The 22,779-nt window shown below is 42.8% G+C and overlaps 2 non-coding genes across 2 annotated transcripts; both read left to right on the forward strand.

The window, feature by feature from the left end:
- Positions 1 to 6,178: 6,178 nt before the first annotated feature.
- On the forward strand, positions 6,179 to 6,250 carry TRNAV-CAC (transfer RNA valine (anticodon CAC)). The gene has a single exon. It is a non-coding gene; the product is annotated as a tRNA-Val (tRNA).
- Positions 6,251 to 6,780: 530 nt separating this feature from the next.
- TRNAA-GGC (transfer RNA alanine (anticodon GGC)) lies at positions 6,781 to 6,852 on the forward strand. Its single transcript has one exon. It is a non-coding gene; the product is annotated as a tRNA-Ala (tRNA).
- The last annotated feature ends 15,927 nt before the right edge of the window (positions 6,853 to 22,779 follow it).

The raw sequence follows: 22,779 nt of genomic DNA on the forward strand, positions 1-22,779 counted from the left end.
TAAATTGCTGGACAAAGATGTACTATGGCGGCGGTTACCAGTGTGTGCAGGACCATGATGATCGTACCAAATATTCAGCAATCCAGCTCAAAACTGTTACTACAACGGCGCCTCCAGCCAACAGTCTATAACAGAAAATCAACCTGAGTGTTGCAACTATGAAGACTTCCTCGATGAGGCCCCCAGGAGAGAAAGGACCCTGAAGATGTTGTTGGCATTCACTGTGCCATAGTCTCCAAGATCACTGCTTCTCTGAACACAACTGACCATACAGAGATGCTGACCTTTGTGACCATCTTTACGATGAGTACAAGAATGCCAGTGCGCATCATCTTTGCCACCTCCACGACAAGTACCACAACTATCTCATCCAAGAATATTCTATGGACTTTCTGTGTGACCTGCACAGCGTAGTCAACCCTTCTAATAATGGGAACCATTACCTCCACCACCACCATTCTCACGAGGATGATGACCACTAAGAGGAACATAGTCACCTGGAATATGAGTTCCCGCACGATATTCCTCACAACTCTCCGCACAAGACCTACGAGCCATCTTATTGTGCTCACTACCACTGGGTCCATCAGGCTCAAGAACTCCTGTTCGAGAACAAAGCAGGTGACTACAATGACCCAGATGGTGTAAAGTGCCAGGCGAACACCCTTACGAAGACATGAGAGAAACACACGCCTGCACATACCCACAAGGTACAACAATGCCTGTGCAAAATATGGGAGGGTATCCAATGACCAGGTGGATCCACTGCGCCATGGTAGCCGGTCCAGGAGCATGAGAAGCATTTCCTTAGGTTTTGTTGATCCAATGTTTGGCAGGACACGATGAACGTTTTTGTACACACTGCGCATGATGATGGATGATCTGTTTTTGTTTTAGTGAGAGATGGTTGATGACATGTTCTCTTAATATCCCGGATAAGTAATATAGTTGGTTGTAAACTTCGTATGGTTGTAGTTATGTTTTTGTATTGTCTAGAGTAGTTATGATAATACTTGTGGTTGGCATGAATATGTGCATATCAAGGATGGTTAATCCTGTTAAAATATAAGGCAGTTATGATAATCTTGAGGATAGTAAAAGGCGTGTGTTTTGATAGGCAAGTGTAGTGTGCTATGTAGAGTAAGGTAAATATTTGATAATGATATGTGTATGGGAATGACGTCACCATCTTTTATCACACACGATATATCACTACTGCTGTAATGTACGTAATGTATAGTAATGATAATGCATAAGTTAGATTGCTGAAAATAATTGTATGGTATGAATGGTGAAGATGACAGTGATCAAAATTGCAGTGAATTTATTCAAGAGAGTGATAATTATGCCACTGGTGGGGATTGGCAACTGTGTTAAGGGAATTATAGCATTTCTTATCAATAAACCAAAACGCCGACATTATTTCCCTTGACAGTATCACATGCCTTCCTGTTCGCTCACGGGTCTGGTATAGAGCCATCTTCACTACACACTTTACATTACTTGAAGATGCTTTTGACATGCTGGCGCTTACAGGATCATATCAAGCATATGTTCACTATACCAGGGTGATGTTCATTGTTGAAGAGAAATAATGAAATTAATCGCACAACCAAGATGCTTCCCTCATACGAGGATAATTGTTTATCTTATGTATGGCATATACATATACATACTTGCTTGCCTTCATCCATTTCTGGCGCTATCCGCTCCACAGGAAACAGCACCGATATTAACAAACGTGACTGAGGACTTGAAGAATCTGGTACAAACATAATGGATATGGTGATAAATGACTTATTATAATTATGTATTGTGTTGCATTATAATGTTGTTCAGAACCAAGATCTTTAAGCCTGAATCCTTAATATTATATAAGAAATGATAAAACGTGTTAAAAACATAAACATTTATGATTATAAAGAACAGAATGCGTTATCATGCGGGTATCTAGTGAAAATGGAACACAAGGAACTAGTTTAATGCAGGAGCATTTCATCTTTTAACAAAATATTTACATCTACGTCCCTTTTCTTTCATCATCAATTTCTTATGTTTACTATCAAGAAATGCCTCTTATCTTACATGAAAATTCTGTATAGGTATTTGATTAATGTTCTCCATCGACTCGTGGTATAACTCTTCGTTAGCGAAGTTTATTTTGTGTAATGGATCATACATTACAAAGTTGTGTCTATCCACACAAGTGTTACATGTCCCAGGTAAAGATATATTCTAGAGATAACGTACATATAACATATATATGTGTCTTTTTAAATATTTATAAAAAGTTTTCTTGAGGGACAATACCTAAGACTTTCGTATTAAAGTTGATCAGTTGTAAGTGATCAAGCATTACAAAGCTGTGTCCATTGCCACAGGTGCTACTGATCCCGGGTAAAGGTATTTCACCATCTTTGTATCTTTAACCTTTCTAGTTATAAATGTTTCATCCCTGATTCCATCCTCACAATCGATGTATGTGGCTTGCATTGTCTTTATCCTTAACATATCATTAATCAGTTGAAGTGGAGAACATTCTTCTGAGCCTAGCCACTCTGTCTTCCATATGCTATCTAAGAGGTGTTACCGGATTCCGCCTATATGTGTTTACGCTGAGAGTAACAAGTTACTTCCGGACGGCTTTTCCTTTTATAACTTTTGATGACTTGAAAATTTTGTGTAACATAATTGAATTTGTGATATTAATGAGATTGTTGAAATTCGCATATCATATTCTTTATTTGTTACTTAATGATCTTTAGTTAACCAGACTTAATTGTTTGTGTCTTACTGATTTTGACATACATTTTCTCTGAAAGATACTTTGATTTGATTCGTATTGAACATTTAAAAGAAAAACATTGATGATTTTCTCATTAGTGTTCACAAAAGCAAAAAAAACAAGTCTCTTTATCAAAGTATACTTAATGGACTTTACTAAAGTTTTGAAGAATATAAACTCATAACTTGTTTAAGACCTTCTAAACCTTGTGCTGATAATAACTACATTACGTTTCTGTAAACAATATCGTTTTAATGCGTAAAACCCGGATAAAAAACTTGTAATATAAAATTTGATGGTATTATATTTAGGTTGTTCAAGATATTACTGATTTCTACATGTAAAACATTTATGTTATCTGCAAAATAGAAATCTTTATGTTAGATATGTTAATTCTACCGGTTTCATGTTACATACATTTCTGTACCCTGTGCTCCAGAAAAGTTATGGGATTTTATTTCTTATTGTATAAAATAATTTGCTTAAAATGAATGTCCCACGTACTTTCTACAGAAATCCATAGGAATATACTTGATCACGCGCAAAATTGTGTTCCTTTCCAATATATATATCAATAGTGCAAAGTGCAAGTGCAAGTGCAAGTGAGAGGGTTAGGGAAAATGATTTGGTAAACAGAGAAGAGGTAGTAAAAGCTTTGCGGAAGATGAAAGCCGGCAAGGCAGCAGGTTTGGATGGTATTGCAGTGGAATTTATTAAAAAAGGGGGTGACTGTATTGTTGACTGGTTGGTAAGGTTATTTAATGTATGTATGACTCATGGTGAGGTGCCTGAGGATTGGCGGAATGCGTGCATAGTGCCATTGTACAAAGGCAAAGGGGATAAGAGTGAGTGCTCAAATTACAGAGGTATAAGTTTGTTGAGTATTCCTGGTAAATTATATGGGAGGGTATTGATCGAGAGGGTGAAGGCATGTACAGAGCATCAGATTGGGGAAGAGCAGTGCGGTTTCAGAAGTGGTAGAGGATGTGTGGATCAGGTGTTTGCTTTGAAGAATGTATGTGAGAAATACTTAGAAAAGCAAATGGATTTGTATGTAGCATTTATGGATCTGGAGAAGGCATATGATAGAGTTGATAGAGATGCTCTGTGGAAGGTATTAAGAATATATGGTGTGGGAGGCAAGTTGTTAGAAGCAGTGAAAAGTTTTTATCGAGGATGTAAGGCATGTGTACGTGTAGGAAGAGAGGAAAGTGATTGGTTCTCAGTGAATGTAGGTTTGCGGCAGGGGTGTGTGATGTCTCCATGGTTGTTTAATTTGTTTATGGATGGGGTTGTAAGGGAGGTAAATGCAAGAGTCCTGGAAAGAGGGGCAAGTATGAAGTCTGTTGGGGATGAGAGAGCTTGGGAAGTGAGTCAGTTGTTGTTCGCTGATGATACAGCGCTGGTGGCTGATTCATGTGAGAAACTGCAGAAGCTGGTGACTGAGTTTGGTAAAGTGTGTGGAAGAAGAAAGTTGAGAGTAAATGTGAATAAGAGCAAGGTTATTAGGTACAGTAGGGGTGAGGGTCAAGTCAATTGGGAGGTGAGTTTGAATGGAGAAAAACTGGAGGAAGTGAAGTGTTTTAGATATCTGGGAGTGGATCTGTCAGCGGATGGAACCATGGAAGCGGAAGTGGATCATAGGGTGGAGGAGGGGGCGAAAATTTTGGGAGCCTTGAAAAATGTGTGGAAGTCGAGAACATTATCTCGGAAAGCGAAAATGGGTATGTTTGAGGGAATAGTGGTTCCAACAATGTTGTATGGTTGTGAGGCGTGGGCTATGGATAGAGATGTGCGCAGGAGGATGGATGTGCTGGAAATGAGATGTTTGAGGACAATGTGTGGTGTGAGGTGGTTTGATCGAGTAAGTAACGTAAGGGTAAGAGAGATGTGTGGAAATAAAAAGAGCGTGGTTGAGAGAGCAGAAGAGGGTGTTTTGAAATGGTTTGGGCACATGGAGAGAATGAGTGAGGAGAGATTGACCAAGAGGATATATGTGTCGGAGGTGGAGGGAACGAGGAGAAGAGGGAGACCAAATTGGAGGTGGAAAGATGGAGTGAAAAAGATTTTGTGTGATCGGGGCCTGAACATGCAGGAGGGTGAAAGGAGGGCAAGGAATAGAGTGAATTGGAGTCATGTGGTATACAGGGGTTGACGTGCTGTCAGTGGATTGAATCAAGGCATGTGAAGCGTCTGGGGTAAACCATGGAAAGCTGTGTAGGTATGTATATTTGCGTGTGTGGACGTGTGTATGTACATGTGTATGGGGGGGGGGTTGGGCCATTTCTTTTGTCTGTTTCCTTGCGCTACCTCGCAAACGCGGGAGACAGCGACAAAGTATAAAAAAAAAAAAAAAAAAAAAAAATATATATATATATATATATATATATATATATATATATATATATATATATATATATTTTTTTCCTTCAAACTATTCGCCATTTCCCGCGTTAGCGAGGTAGCGTTAAGAACAGAGAACTGGGCCTTTGAGGGAATATCTTCACCTGGCCCCCTTCTCTGTTCCTTCTTTTGGAAAATTAAAAAAAGATAATGAGAGGGGAGGATTTCCAGACCCCGCTCCCTCCCCTTTTAGTCGCCTTCTACGACACGCAGTGAATACGTGGGAACTATTCTTTGTCCCCTATCCCCAGGGATCAACATATATATATATATATATATATATATATATATATATATATATATATATATATATATATATATATATATATATCACATACAAACCTCCAACAGCCAGGATCTAACCCGGGACCCCTGTGCAACAGGCGGGAATGCTACCGCTAGGCCATGAGCCTATCGGTAGCATTCCCTCCTCTTACACAAGGGTCTCGGGTTCAATCCTGGCTGTTGGAGGTTTGTATGTTCTATGAAGGTGCGCATTCATATGCACTTTGTTCGTATGTATATATATATATATATATTTTCTTTCTTTCATACTATTCGCCATTTCCCGCATTAGCGAGGTAGCGCTGAGAACAGAGGACTGGGCCCCTGAGGGAACATCCTCACCTGGGCCCCCTCTCTGTTCCCTCTTTTGGAAAATTAAAAAAAAAAGTGAGAGGGGAGGATTTCCAGCCCCCCGCTCCCTCCCCTTTCAGTCGCCTTCCACGACACGCAGGGAATACGTGGGAAGTATTCTTTCTCCCCTATCCCCAGGGATAATATATATATATATATATATATATATATATATATATATATATATATATATATATATATATATATATCCTTCAGTATGTTTACTTTCGATAATGAGGAACAGAAGAACAAGCTAAGCAAGTAAATTTCGTCAAAGACATCTCTCTTTTCTAAACGCTGCCTAGCAAAGATTTTCATTAATTCAAATTGAAGAAACAGACGTATTTTTCTATTGTCTGGTTAGCTCAGTGGTAGAGCGTGAGTCTCACACACTCAAGGTCGTGGGTTCGAGACCCACACCAGACATATTTTTTGTCTTTTTCTTTTTTCATTTTGTCCGCATCACATGTGTGCAACATTCAGTATGTTCGTCCAACGTTATAGTGAAGATCTTCACAATAAATTGGGGTTTTAGACCTTATCTGAAAGGGTCAGGTCCACCAAGACGTCCTTGAAATCTTCCAGAAGCTTCTGGCGATCCTCCTCCAACTGCTGGGCACATCAGAGTTAACATGGGCCGGACATCGGTTGTGGAACGACTTAATCTGCTTCCGGTAGTTAGCAGGGATGATAATGAGGGCTCTGACCTCATACCAGGTCAGCTTAGTTCCAGTCTATTGCTTAGTTCCAGTCTATTGCTTAGTTCCAGTCTATTGCAACGACAATAAAAAAGTAAAACTCAATTCTTCTTGGAAAATTGAGAGGAAAACACGACAGCAACATGGAGATTTACCCTATGGTTATTTTGCCGGCTAGTCGGCAACGGTCGGTCAAACAGTATTTTGCCGTGGTAATCTCAGTGCTTTATATAATACTATGTCACAAAATATGTTCTTGGGGGCGTAGCTCAGTGGTAGAGCGCTCGCTTGGCATGCGAGAGGACCCGGGTTCAAACCCCGGCGCCTCCATTTTTTATTTGGGAAATTCATTGTTTTCAGTCTTGTACATATATATATATATATATATATATATATATATATATATATATATATATATGCATATATCGTCCGATCAGGGAAGTTAAGCAGCGTTGGGTCTGGTTAGTACTTGGATGGGTGACCGTCTGGGAACACCAGATGCTGTTATCCCTGGTGATAGGGAAGAAAGAATACTTGCCTCATATTCTCTGCGTGTCGTACAAGGCGACTAAAAGGGGAGGGAGCGGGAGGCTGGAAATCCTTCCCTCTCATTTTCAATTTTCCAAAAGACGGAACAGAGAAGATATAAAGATATTGTAAAGATGTAACTAATATAAGATATAAGAATGAATAGAAGATACGGATATAGCTGAAACAAGGAGTAATGAAGATAAAGGTGCAATGAAAATTATTCTGTAGTGAAGATAAATACATATGTTGAGATTTTGTATTGAACATCAAGAAGTAATGATAATGATGAGAGTGTAGTGACGATGAGGGTTTAGTTAGGGAATAGTGACAATTGCCTTTACAATGATAATAAGGAGGTAACACAATGAGGAACACAAACTTTCCAAAGCTACGTTCAAGTCAGACTTTGAACTAAGTTCGGTAAACAGAAGGATGATGTTAAGATGAGAGTGTAGCGAGGAAGAGCATAGTGATGATAAGGATATTGTCAAGATAGGTTGTGGTGAAGAAAAGAATGTAGTGAAGATACGAATGTAGTAGAGATAAGGGTTAGTAAAGAGTGAAGTTTGTTCAAAATGATTATGTAATGAAGATAAGAACTATTCTTAGTGAACATTAGGGAGTGCAATGATGATGGTATGGTAGAAATAACAGTGTAGTGAAGAAGAGGGTATAGTGAAGATATTATTTAGTGAAAATATACTAGTAATGAAGATACACGTTAGTGAATATGAGGTTGTAGTGAACTTAACCTTATTGACCTGATCCCCCAAATCCTCCAAACTACGTTCAAGGACGGATCCAAAGCCGACCGAAAAGGCTATTTCTCTGTGTATTATTAGTGGTGGTGGTGTGTGTAGGTGTGTGTAATCATCTATTTGCACTGTATTAGGAGGGAGTTTTACACTCGTGGGGTCCCGTGTAAGTACGTTGTTTGTGTGAGCGGGTAAAATCTAGAGCCTTTCTTGAAACCACCTTAGTCAAGATAAGGTCGTATGAAGATGGGGTTGTAGTGAAGATTAATATAAGCCTTGCATAGTGAAGATAAAGGTATTACGGAGAGGAGATGTAGTGAAGAAGAATATATTGAACACAAAAGGAATCAAGCTAAGTGCAGGGTCGGCCTACTAGCTTGAACTTACATTTCAGGTCAAAGGCATTCGAGTACATAGTATTCGAATAGTTATTTCCGTATCAGGGGCGATCATAGCCTAGCGGTAGCTCTCCCGCCCGTTGCACAGGGGTCCCGGGTTCGATCCTGGCTGTTGGAAGTTTGTATGTTTCATGAGAGTTCGTATATATATATATATATATATATATATATATGTATATATATATATATATATATATATATATATATATATATATATATATATATATATTCCTATGAGTCCACGGAGAAAATGAAACACGATAAGTTCCCAAGTGGACTTTCGTGTAATAATGGCAAGCAAGTATGAAAGATAAAGTATGAAAGACAAAGACAGTGGACAAGTGTTATGTATTCTGTTTCCTTGATAACCATTTGGTCTGACTCATTCAGATAAGGTCGAAAACGCCAGTAGTGAAGATGTATAAAGGATAATAGAACAGTGTACGTACTTACGTAGTGTGAGTATCTTGACTGATAAAAAGTATTGAAAGCGGCAGGAAGTAGTGAGATATTGTATTGTGCTTCGTACAAGACTGGCGGGCGACTCCGTCCTTCGTGCTGTGCCACACACAGTCTGGTGATTGTCGGGATGTGTAGCCATAATGTTTGATCTTATGACCATTAGTGATGCATCATGTGATGTTTACTATCACAACATCGTCTTCTTCCTCCTCCTCCAGGAGAGTGGCAATCAGGTGGCGGTTATTGTGGTAGCCCGGCACGTGCAATTGTAAGATTTCAAGCAACATTGTGATAATGGAACACATTATAAAGAGTTCCATAATTTCTCTAATTCTTCCCCAAATTCATGTGGACCTGCAACGCTGAAAATGTTTAAATACTGCTGGTGTAGAGGGAGGGAGAGGGAGGCCTGGGATGAGAGTGAGGCTTTGTAGGAGAGAAAGGCTCGGGATGAGAGAGGCTGAACACAAGATGTTTGGCCGGAGAGTGAGGCTTTGAAGGAGAGAGTGGCTTAGGATGAGAGAAGCTGGGAATGAGAGAGAGGCTTGGCAGGAGAGTGAGGCTTTGAAGGAAAGAGAGGCTTAGGATGAGGGTTGGGTTGTACCAGAGAGAGAGGCTTGGGATGAAGGGTGGGTTGTACCAGAGAGAGAGGCTTGGGGTGAAGGGTGGGTTGTACCGGAGAGAGAGCCCTGGGATGAGGGTTGGGTTGTACCAGAGAGAGAGGCCTGGGATGAGTGTTGGGTTGTACCAGAGAGAGAGACCTGGGATGAGGGTTGGGTTGTACCAGAGAGACCTGGGATGAAGGTTGCGTTGTACCAGAGAGAGAGAGAGATCTGGGATGAGGGTTGGGTTGTACCAGAGAGAGAGACCTGGGATGAGGGTTGGGTTGTACCAGAGAGACCTGGGATGAGGGTTGGGTTGTACCAGAGAGAGAAAGATCTGGGATGAGGGTTGGGTTGTACCAGAGAGAGAGAGACCTGGGATGAGGGTTGGGTTGTACCAGAGAGAGAGACCTGGAATGAGGGTTGGGTTGTACCAGAGAGAGAGGCTTGGGATGAGGGTTGGGTTGTACCAGAGAGAGAGGCTTGGGATGAGGGTTGGGTTGTACCAGAGAGACCTGGGATGACGGTTGGGTTGTACCAGAGAAAGAGAGATCTGGGATGAGGGTTGGGTTGTACCAGAGAGAGAGGCCTGGGATGAGGATCTGGTTGTACCAGAGAGAGAGACCTGGGATGAGGGTTGGGTTGTACCAGAGAGAGAGGCCTGGGATGAGGGTTGGGTTGTACCAGAGAGACCTGGGATGAGGATCTGGTTGTACCAGAGAGAGAGACCTGGGATGAGGGTTGGGTTGTACCAGAGAGAGAGGCCTGGGATGAGGGTTGGGTTGTACCAGAGAGAGAGACCTGGGATGAGGGTTGGGTTGTACCAGAGAGAGAGACCTGGGATGAGGGTTGGGTTGTACCAGAGAGAGAGGCCTGGGATGAGGGTTGGGTTGTACCAGAGAGACCTGGGATGAGGGTTGGGTTGTACCAGAGAGAGAGGCTTGGGATGAAGGTTGAGTTGTACCAGAGAGACCTGGGATGAGGGTTGGGTTGTACCAGAGAGAGAGGCTTGGGATGAGGGTTGGGTTGTACCAGAGAGAGAGACCTGGGATGAGGGTCTGGTTGTACCAGAGAGAGAGGCTTGGGATGAGGGTTGGGTTGTACCAGAGAGAGAGGCCTTGGATGAGGGTTGGGTTGTACCAGAGAGAGAGGCTTGGAATGAGGGTTGGGTTGTACCAGAGAGACCTGGGATGAGGGTTGGGTTGTACCAGAGAGAGACACATGGGATGAGGGTTGTGTTATACCAGAGAGACCTGGGATGAGGGTTGGGTTGTACCAGAGAGAGAGGCTTGGGATGAGGGTTGGGTTGTACCAGAGAGAGAGGCTTGGAATGAGGGTTGGGTTGTACCAGAGAGAGAGGCTTGGAATGAGGGTTGGGTTGTACCAGAGAGAGAGACCTGTGATGAGGGTTGGGTTGTACCAGAGAGAGACACCTGGGATGAGGGTTGTGTTGTAACAGAGAGACCTGGGATGAGGGTTGGGTTGTACCAGAGAGAGAGACCTGGGATGAGGGTTGGGTTGTACCAGAGAGAGAGGCTTGGGATGAGGGTTGGGTTGTACCAGAGAGAGAGACCTGGGATGAGGGTTGGGTTGTACCAGAGAGAGAGGCTTGGGATGAGGGTTGGGTTGTACCAGAGAGAGAGGCTTGGGATGAGGGTTGGGTTGTACCAGAGAGAGACCTGGGATGAGGGTTGGGTTGTACCAGAGAGAGAGGCTTGGGATGAGGGTTGGGTTGTACCAGAGATAGAGACCTGGGATGAGGGTTGGGTTGTACCAGAGAGAGAGGCTTGGGATGAGTGTAGGGTTGTACCAGAGAGACTGACCTGGGATGAGGGTACGGTTGTGAAAGATGGAGTGACTTTGGATGAAAGAAGTGGTACAAGAGAGAGGCTTTAGAGGTGAGAGAGGCTTGAGATGAGGGAGTCTGAACATGAGATATGTTTGTCAGGAAAGTGATGATGTGAAAGAGAGAGACTTTATATGAGAAAGGCAGGACAGGCGTTAGAGGCTTGGGATGTGAAAAAGGTTATGAATGAGAGAAGCATGGGATGAGAATGACGCTGTGAATGAGACGTAATCTTATGATAAGAGAAGCTGGACACAAGGTAGAATGAACATGAATATGTCATACATCCCATCACCAAGGACATGCATCCCTTCACTTTCTGTTATAAAGACAATAGTAAGGATAAACTTAAGCTCCAGCCTCCCGACTTACCATGACTATATTATTCCTAATGTTGAAGAATGATATTATAAATCTTACTTACTCTCACAAAGCAGGTGACATGGGTTAATCAATGTTGGTATATTACCTGGCCAGTGGTTGAGAAGGTAGCATGATATACCACTGCGTTATCATAACTGATTAACTGAATTATTCCATACTGGAGAGAGAGAGAGAGAGAGAGAGAGAGAGAGAGAGAGAGAGAGAGAGAGAGAGAGGCTTGTGAAGAGAGTCAGGCAGGACATGAGAGAGAGGCTTGGGACGAGAGTCAGGCTGGACAGGAGAGAGAGGCTTGGGACGAGAGTCAGGCTGGACAGGAGAGAGAGGCTTGAGATGAGAATTAGTGTGGACACGGGAGAGAGACGTGGGATGTGGGAGAGGATGAGAAAGAGATGGTGAGAGAGAGAGGCTGGGCACCGGAGGAAGACTTGGGCTGAAAGTGAAAGTTTACAAGAATGAAAGAGGCAGGTGATGAGAGCGAGGCTGGACGTGAGAAAATCTTGGAATGAGAGCGATATTGGTAAGATGAGAGAGAGGCTGGTCTTGAGAAAGAAGCTTGGGTTGAGGGTTAAGTTGGATGCACGAGAGAGAGAGAGAGAGAGAGAGAGAGAGAGAGAGAGAGAGAGAGAGAGAGAGAGAGAGAGTGGGTGGGTCATGGGATGGGAGTTAGGCAGGACACGAGAGAAAGGCTTGGGATAACCTTAGCTGGTGAGGCTTAGATGTGAGTCCAGTAATGAGTCACTTGACCACATTGTGTTGACCTTGCCATAATGGACCATTGGATTGACCTGGACATTACAAGCAGATTCACTCCTAGTTTTCTGCAGGTATTATCAACATAGGCTCACTCAAACGATGGAAATTCTACAGTCCATCATGGATGGACTTACCTTGAAGATGACATTAAACTCTTAAATGAAACATATATCATTTTCTTGTCGCATTAGATGAAGGAATATTTTCCTATTATAATAAGACGATCCATCTTGAATCTACGGGATTTATGAAACTTAATTTATGTCTCACAAGAAATAGGAAATGTCACTCATTCTTCATAACTGCAGGAGTTGTTTAATGTTGTTGTTGACAAGTAAGGTTAACATACAGATATATCAGGTCAATAATAGTGAGGTGCAGCCTTATATGATGATGATGATGATGATATTGTCATGTGTAACGGGCGGCAGTACCTGCCTGATCTACAAGACACTATACTCGGTTTATTCAGGTGTGTTGTTAAGAATAAACCACAACTGATATCTCGCACTGCCATGTGTCCGAACTCCGCTCTGGCAATACAATGGACAAAACTACATGATTGATCACGTCTGATATTCAGTTATAAAACAAAAAATATCTAATTGTGAAAATAACGAGGAAAGTATAATACTAAGAAAAATAGAATATGATTATGACCATAAATCTGCTAAGTAAAGCCATGGTAATGTTTTCGGACGATGCGCTGCTTCCACTGCCGGGCCCTAGACTTAGCGTTGCCATCAACCGTCACCAGATCATTTTGCCCGTAAGTAAACAACTGTTTCTTGCTTACCTTTGCATCGTAGCAATGGCCTTGATTTCACAAATAACTGTTTAACATTTACAAAAATATACGCTCACTATTTCTTTGAAAAAATAATGAAAAACAAGTAAATTGTGCATGTATGAGTGTGATATATTTTGTGACGTTGTTGCCATACACGATACACTATTTTTCACACGCTTTATAAGCGTATTTACTGTGTAGTGTTTACATTTGTTTTCTTGTCAATGATAACGATTTTGACTTATGAGGATTATACCCCCCCCTCATTCTCACTCATTCCTAATGAATCGTAACAATAATAGAGTTGACAATGAGCAGGGGCGCCATGCCCCGTATTTGTAAACTTCTCTTAATTTGGAAGAATTCCCTATTGTGATCATTGTTTGTGCAAGTGTATCATGTGGCAGACTGTGTGCCTCATATTATGAATGTGAGTGTAGACAAGTTACACACAAGCTACAACGTCTGCTGCAGTTATCATTTTGTATCAAGAAATTATGTTACTGGACAGATGACATCCTCCCAACAGAAACAAGATCTTCCTGTTTTGTAAGGTGTTCAGTAGGTGCAGGATTGTGAAACTTACAGCGTAGGTGTATATGTCTGCACTGCTTATGTGCAATGCTATATCATACATCAAAGCTAATCTTTGTTATGCATCATTCATGCAGATGGCGACGGCAAATCCTATTTATATACTGGTGATTGGAAAGGTCTGTGTGTTTAACATGCTCTTATTTGCACTATATTAGATAAATGTGTACCTGTTGTTGATCTATTAGATAATTAAGAAATATTTGAAAGAGAAGAGAAATTGTGAGAAAATAGAAAGAAATATCCAATACATAGATTGCGGATGAGCGAAAAATGATTATGATCATGTTACTGAGCAACCACATACAAGATGATACACGGAGAACAGACAGTTGTGATCAAAATATCTTACATAACATCAGGATGATGAAAATGTATATACTATTATTAACTGATAAATGATAAAGCAAATTGGAAGAAAAGCAAATAGGTTAAATTTCTGCTACGTCAGTTGAATGAAGGGAAGTATAAGAACTTTTACTCCTGTTATTGACCATATGTGTACTAGGAGAAAATCTGAAGGTGAGATAAACATGACAACTACATAACATCAGGATGAGTGAAACTATATACTGCCGTTTGTATTTAATAAAGATTTATATTAGTGACCCATGAAGAATAAGGTTATGCGTCATGACTATAGAAGGCGTGAGAGAGAGAGACCCACAAAGTTGCCAACACGTATTTTGGTCATCCATTTTTGTATTGGTTGGAGCAGTGGCTTTCCTATCATGGTGTATATAGTCATTGCTTAGGACACCAGTGGCCAGAACTGCTGCTGCCCCACACGGCCTCCTCAGAGAGCAGCGAGGTGGATAAGATGGCAGTAGGAGAGGTCGGCTCGCACCAGACCACCAAGCGGACGACCCCGGTGCAGGACGCGTGAGGAGGATGAACGGCTGGAGCAGGTCGTGCAGGACGTGTGAGGAGGATGAACGGCTGGAGCAGGTCGTGCAGGACGTGTGAAGAGGATGAACGGATGGGACAGGTTGTGCAGGACGTGTGAGGAGGATGAACGGCTGGAGCAGGTCGTGCAGGACGTGTGAGGAGGATGAACGGCTGGAGCAGGTCGTGCAGGACGTGTGAAGAGGATGAACGGATGGGACAGGTCGTGCAGGACGTGTGAGGAGGATGAACGGCTGGAGCAGGTCGTGCAGGACGTGTGAAGAGGATGAACGGATGGGACAGGTTGTGCAGGACGTGTGAGGAGGATGAACGGCTGGAGCAGGTCGTGCAGGACGTGTGAGGAGGATGAACGGCTGGAGCAGGTCGTGCAGGACGTGTGAGGAGGATGAACGGCTGGATCAGGTCGTGCAGGACGTGTGAGCAGGATGAACGGCTGGAGCAGGTCGTGCAGGACGTGTGAGGAGGATGAACGGCTGGATCAGGTCGTGCAGGACGTGTGAGCAGGATGAACGGATGGGACAGGTTGTGCAGGACGTGTGAGGAGGATGAACGGCTGGATCAGGTCGTGCAGGACGTGTGAGGAGGATGAACGGCTGGAGCAGGTCGTGCAGGACGTGTGAGGAGGATGAACGGCTGGAGCAGGTCGTGCGGGACAGACCCATGAGGTCAGCTGTCCACGTCAGCCACAGCCGCAGTGTCATGCAGGCATCACCAGACGCCGTCTCCAGGAACAACACCTACACTGCCACACTCCTGCTGAGGAAGAGCAACTGAACCAAGCACACAGGCAAGCACGGGCGCCTGGGATCTGCCCTACAACATTTAGGAGTGGGAGAAGGTGACTGGGAAGACGTGATCATGTTTACATATGAAAAATGTTCTCTGTTGAGGTAGGTTCAAGACTGTGCTGGAGGCGCCCTCACAATACCCGTTACAGTTCTGAACATATCTGCCAGCTTCAACACTGAGGCAGAGTGCAAGGGTCATGTTGGGGATGGAGGTGGAAACCTGGGCCTGGCCAGCTGGTAAGGTCGCTGTAACAGCCAGCAATACAGTGAAATATTAGATGTTCTTCATCCTCCTGTTCGCACCATGACCGTCCCACAGTCAAATGTCATCCAGCTGGTGCAGGATAAGTGCTCAATACACACCAGTAGAGCAATGTGTGGTGGTCTAGTGCCCACATGGAAATCCAAGTCTTGGACTGGCCCACGAAGGGTGTGACATGATCCCTACAGAGAAGCTGTGGGCAATTATGAGCCGGGAATGGAGGGTGAGTGAGGCCAGGAACCAACAAGACATCATGGACACTGCACGCGAGGTATGGTACAGCCTTCGTCGCCGCCCCCAGTGTCTGCACAAACTTCGTCCATTGTGTTGCCACAAGGATTCACCAAGTTGTTGATGGCCGTGGCTGGGGGATGAAGGTCACATTAAATGTAATTAAGGTTAATCTGTTATGTTACTGCAATAAACTAATGTTCCTGTCCGTCCTGTATGGTATTCTAACCACACAACCCCATCAGGTTCTCTCTCTCTCTCTCTCTCTCTCTCTCTCTCTCTCTCTCTCTCTCTCTCTGCTGGAAGCAGTATAACGGATCCTTATAATACTGATGTATGAGAGATATAAACTCAGTCTTCAGTGTTTAGTCTCGATTCCCAGAAACCTTGGAAAGGTAAAGACTCACTCAGTTCCCCGGGGGCCCGGCTCTGTGTTGTTGTGTAAGACAAACGTAAAGTCTATCATTACCTATAGCTATACCGCAGTCATGTTGGCAACACTACTACCATAACCGGCCGACTCCACTTCCCTCCAGGCCGGCTACCTGACACGCACACCTCATTGGTTGTTGCTATTTTGACCGTCAATTGTATCGTTGATATTTAAATCGATACTGTATCAGTTTTATATCAGTGCGTACACAGTATCATTATATTGCGGTGAACATCTACATAATGTTGATTATTTAAGATGACAAGTAGGAGACAAAAACAAATATCCAGAGCGAAAAAAAAAGATTGACATTTGATATTGGCAGATTGGAGCCCCCCAGCCGGCCAGGGGGGAAGTGGAGTCGCCAGCGTTGCCAACATGACTGCGGGCGGCAGAGTAGCACATAAATAGTCAAGCTCAAGTTGCCAAGTTTTTCTGTTCCTAATCTAACCCTTAACAATTATTTCATTATGTGACACTCTGTGTCCAGGTAGTGGCCATTATAACAATATAATCTGGAAAATAGATAGGCTGGAAACAACCCAAAATCGTGATCTAAATGAGTATTAAGCACCAAACAAGTGTGGCAGTTGTGACTGAACGTCATTAAACCCGTCCAAAATGATGCCATGGGTGATAATTCACTGTTAAGTCCGTACCCGCCACCTCCACCCTCACCAGAACAGCTATGTTACCACACCGAGGCACCTGGGTTCACTCACTATGAATCATAGGTACGAGATTCACAACGGTTCCCATACCATCATGATTCATAACGGTTCCCATACCATCATGATTCATAACGGTTCCCATACCATCATGATTCATAACGGTTCCCATACCATCATGATTCATAACGGTTCCCATACCATCATGATTCATAACGGTTCCCATACCATCATGATTCATAACGGTTCCCATACCATCATGATTCATAACGGTTCCCATACCATCATGATTCATAACGGTTACAATACCATCATGATTCATAACGGTTCCCATACCATCATGATTCATAACGGTTCCCATACCATCATGATTCATAACGGTTCCCATACCATCATGATTCACAACGGTTCCCATACCATCATGATTCATAACGGTTCCCATACCATCATGATTCATAACGGTTCCCATACCATCATGATTCATAACGGTTCCCATACCATCATGATTCATAACGGTTCCCATACCATCATGATTCATAACGGTTCCCATACCATCATGATTCATAACGGTTCCCATACCATCATGATTCATAACGGTTCCCATACCATCATGATTCATAACGGTTCCCATACCATCATGATTCATAACGGTTCCCATACCATCATGATTCATAACGGTTCCCATACCATCATGATTCATAACGGTTCCCATACCATCATGATTCATAACGGTTCCCATACCATCATGATTCATAACGGTTCCCATACCATCATGATTCATAACGGTTCCCATACCATCATGATTCATAACGGTTCCCATACCATCATGATTCATAACGGTTCCCATACCATCATGATTCATAACGGTTCCCATACCATCATGATTCATAACGGTTCCCATACCATCATGATTCACAACGGTTCCCATACCATCATGATTCATAACGGTTCCGATACCATCATGATTCATAACGGTTCCCATACCATCATGATTCATAACGGTTCCCATACCATCATGATTCATAACGGTTCCCATACCATCATGATTCATAACGGTTCCCATACCATCATGATTCATAACGGTTCCCATACCATCATGATTCATAACGGTTCCCATACCATCATGATTCATAACGGTTCCCATACCATCATGATTCATAACGGTTCCCATACCATCATGATTCACAACGGTTCCCATACCATCATGATTCATAACGGTTCCCATACCATCATGATTCATAACGGTTCCCATACCATCATGATTCATAACGGTTCCCATACCATCATGATTCATAACGGTTCCCATACCATCATGATTCATAACGGTTCCCATACCATCATGATTCATAACGGTTCCCATACCATCATGATTCATAACGGTTCCCATACCATCATGATTCATAACGGTTCCCATACCATCATGATTCATAACGGTTCCCATACCATCATGATTCATAACGGTTCCCATACCATCATGATTCATAACGGTTCCCATACCATCATGATTCATAACGGTTCCCATACCATCATGATTCATAACGGTTCCCATACCATCATGATTCATAACGGTTCCCATACCATCATGATTCATAACGGTTCCCATACCATCATGATTCATAACGGTTCCCATACCATCATGATTCATAACGGTTCCCATACCATCATGATTCATAACGGTTCCCATACCATCATGATTCATAACGGTTCCCATACCATCATGATTCATAACGGTTCCCATACCATCATGATTCATAACGGTTCCCATACCATCATGATTCATAACGGTTCCCATACCATCATGATTCATAACGGTTCCCATACCATCATGATTCATAACGGTTCCCATACCATCATGATTCATAACGGTTCCCATACCATCATGATTCATAACGGTTCCCATACCATCATGATTCATAACGGTTCCCATACCATCATGATTCATAACGGTTCCCATACCATCATGATTCATAACGGTTCCCATACCATCATGATTCATAACGGTTCCCATACCATCATGATTCATAACGGTTCCCATACCATCATGATTCATAACGGTTCCCATACCATCATGATTCATAACGGTTCCCATACCATCATGATTCATAACGGTTCCCATACCATCATGATTCATAACGGTTCCCATACCATCATGATTCATAACGGTTCCCATACCATCATGATTCATAACGGTTCCCATACCATCATGATTCATAACGGTTCCCATACCATCATGATTCATAACGGTTCCCATACCATCATGATTCATAACGGTCATACCATCATGATTCATAACGGTTCCCATACCATCATGATTCATAACGGTTCCCATACCATCATGATTCATAACGGTTCCCATACCATCATGATTCATAACGGTTCCCATACCATCATGATTCATAACGGTTCCCATACCATCATGATTCATAACGGTTCCCATACCATCATGATTCATAACGGTTCCCATACCATCATGATTCATAACGGTTCCCATACCATCATGATTCATAACGGTTCCCATACCATCATGATTCATAACGGTTCCCATACCATCATGATTCATAACGGTTCCCATACCATCATGATTCATAACGGTTCCCATACCATCATGATTCATAACGGTTCCCATACCATCATGATTCATAACGGTTCCCATACCATCATGATTCATAACGGTTCCCATACCATCATGATTCATAACGGTTCCCATACCATCATGATTCATAACGGTTCCCATACCATCATGATTCATAACGGTTCCCATACCATCATGATTCATAACGGTTCCCATACCATCATGATTCATAACGGTTCCCATACCATCATGATTCATAACGGTTCCCATACCATCATGATTCACAACGGTTCCCATACCATCATGATTCACAACGGCTCCGATACCATCAGGATTCACAACGGCTCCGATACCATCAGGATTCATAACGGTTCCCATACCATCATGATTCATAACGGTTCCCATACCATCATGATTCATAACGGTTCCCATACCATCATGATTCATAACGGTTCCCATACCATCATGATTCATAACGGTTCCCATACCATCATGATTCATAACGGTTCCCATACCATCATGATTCACAACGGTTCCCATACCATCATGATTCACAACGGTTCCCATACCATCATGATTCACAACGGCTCCGATACCATCATGATTCATAACGGTTCCCATACCATCATGATTCATAACAGTTCCCATACCATCATGATTCACAAGAGTTCCGATACCATCATGATTCGAATGCGAGAGGCGTGAGCTCGGCAACAAACCTTCTAGACTTTAATCAATGACTGTACAACATACAGGTGGCTCCGTCACTGTAGACGTCAGTCACCATACATTACTGGTTGTCTGGTACAACATACAGGTGGCTCCGTCACTGTAGACGTCAGTCACCTTACATTACTGGTTGTCTCGTACAACATACAGGTGGCTCCGTCACTGTAGACGTCAGTCACCATACATTACTGGTTGTCTGGTACAACATACAGGTGGCTCCGTCACTGTAGACGTCAGTCACCATACATTACTGGTTGTCTGGTACAACATACAGGTGGCTCCGTCACTGTAGACACTGTAGATTCTTTAGGTTTAACCATAAACCTTAACTAAAGCAATATGGGAACATTAACAAATTTTACGACAGAAATATCAGAGACGATCGAAATTAAGAGTGAATGAGAACGATATAAACACACAGTTTAAAAGGACAAAGTATGAATGGCAGCCAGGGAATAAGAGGCCGCCCAGCTAAATTTAAAAGTTCGCGTTCAGTGGCAGAGTTAAATTAATTGTACAGACTTCCATTGCTCTGGTGGAATTTAAAGGTCATGTGTACCTCTACAGTCAGAATTTAAAGGTTCATATTAAAGTGCAGAGTTCCAAGAGTATCATTAAAATAATTCACTTTAAATTCTTTAGTTATGTGAAGCATTTCATACAACAGCTGCAATATGACGGTGTATAAAAGTTCACTGTTGCATGGTAGTATCAAAGTGTTTAATTGACGAGGTTAATTAACCTAACCTAACCTAACCTAACCTAATGACGTATCTAAAAGGACTTTGTTGACATAATGCAGCTGGAAGATTTACGTTCAAATGATGATGTTAAAAATGTTCGTTAATGAATGAGGGAGTTAAATGGATGAATTTTAAGTTCGCATTTCATGGAGTCGTTTTGAAACAATTTATTAAAATGTCAGAGATTAAATGATCATATGTACCAGGTTGGGCAGATGGCGGGAGTGTGTAGACACAGCCATAATCATCCGAGGTTTGCATTTAGAAACTGACAGATGTAATATAGCAAGAAATATGAACAAAACAGTGAGTTGGTGACATGTTTCATATATTTGTAATACAACTCTGAAGATAGTTCGTAGATCCTTAAGGGGAATGAATGGTGGATAAATGGTGAGAAAATGTGCAAAAACGGGGCTAAGTATTTCTGTCCAAACTAGAATTCTTTTGCTCACTTCTTCGACATTGATCTCAGGACATTTCAATGGCTGAGATTTACATGATACAGAAAATCATCGAACAGGGAAGATAGACTAATATAAGGTTATATGAATAGGTAAACTGATAGATGTAGGTGCAATCAGAGTCGCCTATGATTTCGTTCACAGCGAATGAGATGATAAATGGGCGAGGCTATAACCATCGTCTATGATTATTGTAAATGACTAATAATGATTAATCTTTATTGTTTTTGTGCGACTGCTGTTAGCCTTTGAAGGTTAATGTTCCCTCAAAGTTGCCCGGACCCTACCACTAGGAGGTCAGCAGTTCGACTTAGGGTCCATTTGTGCCATGTTTATGGCACCCAACAGAATGGATGTATTTTTCTTTTTTTTTCATCCCTATGGATGGGACTCATAAATGTTAGGAACTTTTCCTAACGATTTGATCCTTTATGGTAACCGCTTCATTCGTACAATAGTTTGTCAATAATTTGCAACTGAATGAGAACTTTTGCCATAGGAAGTGTCTTCTGAGGACCGGGTATAACAGGGTCGACTGCTGGAGGAGGAGAAGCTTCTCCGATCTCAGGGACGGGAACTTAAGGTTCAAGGAATTTCAGGGATGAATGTTGGTGGTGTGGACTTTAATCTTCAACACGGCCGCTTCAGCTTTAGGGTCGGCTGCTGCTGCAGGTGCTTCTGATCCTCCAGTCGCAGCGACGGACACATCAGGGTCTTCATCGATGACCAATACGAGTACGTCGGGATCCACCAGGCCTGATTCATCCCCATAGAAGTAGGGGATCAAGGTCACCAATTCAGTGGTAGGCATCACTTTGCCCCGTTGTTTGGTGGGAGCCAAAGAAACATTGATGGGGATGGCGGCTGCTCCTGTGTCAACTACACCAGTTTCCTCGCTGGGTCCGCCTTTGCACAGGTCATCATCATCTTGATGCCGAGTCTGGATCTTCACCACTACTCTCTCGTGCACGGGTTCGATATCCAGATGTGATCTCTTCCTGGAAGGCCTTTGGCATTCTGGAAGGCACCGCTTTCCTCCCTGGGCCAGGCCCTCACTGCTGGACAACCAGGCAATTCTGGTGTAGGCGTACTCCTGGTGGCGGCCGTTGCGTCCTCCAAGTCTGCGATCTGCCTTGATGCCCCACCGTCCCAGTGTTCTCCCGACGTTCAGGACGGCAGCTTTCTCGTACCCGAACCCTTCGCAGAATTCACAGTATCGCAAATATAGCTCAGTTCGGCTTATACAATCTTTAACAGCCCCGGTTTGCTGGATGTGAGCCTCGAAAAATTCAAGGAAGGATTCCTTGCCAGGGTACCGATGGGCAGCGCGGACGTGAGTCATTTCT

This window comes from Panulirus ornatus, chromosome 42, assembly GCF_036320965.1.
Source record: "Panulirus ornatus isolate Po-2019 chromosome 42, ASM3632096v1, whole genome shotgun sequence".
In the NCBI taxonomy this organism is placed as follows: Eukaryota; Metazoa; Arthropoda; class Malacostraca; order Decapoda; family Palinuridae; genus Panulirus; species Panulirus ornatus.